The sequence below is a fragment of the Choristoneura fumiferana genome, chromosome 18 (genome assembly GCF_025370935.1).
Source record: "Choristoneura fumiferana chromosome 18, NRCan_CFum_1, whole genome shotgun sequence".
Classification (NCBI taxonomy): domain Eukaryota; kingdom Metazoa; phylum Arthropoda; class Insecta; order Lepidoptera; family Tortricidae; genus Choristoneura; species Choristoneura fumiferana.
In genome coordinates this window covers 7,295,996-7,297,151 of record NC_133489.1, presented here as the reverse complement: position 1 = coordinate 7,297,151, position 1,156 = coordinate 7,295,996, and the positions used below count along the sequence as shown (strand labels likewise).

The following is a 1,156-nucleotide window of genomic DNA, read 5'->3' as shown; positions in this document are numbered from 1 at the left end:
ATCAAAATGATTCAAAATTGGCAAAATTAAGGTACGATGAACCCCTTGTATTGAACCTTAACGTTAGTACACGACGCCATCTATTGATAAATTGTATTATTAATGTGCCAAGTATTTCTCGTGTAACGCCATCTAGGGCTGATTCTTTAAACAAATGCATCCAAGAAGTTAGCGTTTGCTTCGTTAGATGTCGCTAGATAGTTAATATGCATTGATGATCCACTCTGTAGTTCAGGATAATGAGGGCTATCGCGTATAAATTCGCCGCTAGAAGCGCTAGTGTAGCGTGAGGTCTCCGAAATGTCAAATCTCATAGTTTTTGGGTGAGCTACGAGGGTTTATTTAAAATTAAAATAATTTTGTGAATATTTGAGACAGTTTTGTCTTTCGGATACTTTTGTCCTCCCTTTTTGCCGAACAAAACGGGACTACGCAACACTGTGGTTGCTCGATATTTTTATGGTACGGTTTTAAGGTGTATTAAATATGATTTTAATCTAAACTTTGTTTTCACGCCCGTAATAACAGACTTTGAAGCCACAATTAAAAACCTTACGCAACAGTGGCACCATCTAGAAAGACTAAAAAACGATAGCCCTCATTATGTAAAGGACTGTCAATAATTAAAACAAAAGCCCAGTTTTATAAAATTTATAAACTGCTGTAATCAAATGATTAAGAAACTGATTTAATTAATAAAAAAATGCTACAGAAGAAAAAAGAATTCGCCCAACGTGGGGCTCGAACCCACGACCCTGAGATTAAGAGTCTCATGCTCTACCGACTGAGCTAGCCGGGCAGTTGCCTAAGTAATGGAAATTTAGGCACATATTCTATAACACATAAATACCAAATTAATTTATTTAATACATTGAAGAGAAAAGAATACATAACAATTAAAATAAAACTAACCTAAACTACCTACATACAAAAAGACAAATAAATATATTAATTACTGTACATACACAATAACAAAAGAAAACTATAACCTAGTCAAATAACTCGCCCCTCGCCATTCCCGCCCCAAAGGTGCCCATAACGCTTGCGGCATTTCCACGTTGGATAGCTATGGACAGCCTTTGCACCAGAAATGACTCGGAGCGAGGGTCCTCCCCTTTTTGCCTGAGTCGACGGCCCAAATCACCTACAAAACGCC

General features: G+C 37.3%; 1 non-coding gene across 1 annotated transcript; it reads right to left on the bottom strand.

The window, feature by feature from the left end:
* Positions 1-726: 726 nt before the first annotated feature.
* Positions 727-799, bottom strand: TRNAK-CUU (transfer RNA lysine (anticodon CUU)). The gene has a single exon. It is a non-coding gene; the product is annotated as a tRNA-Lys (tRNA).
* Positions 800-1,156: the final 357 nt, after the last annotated feature.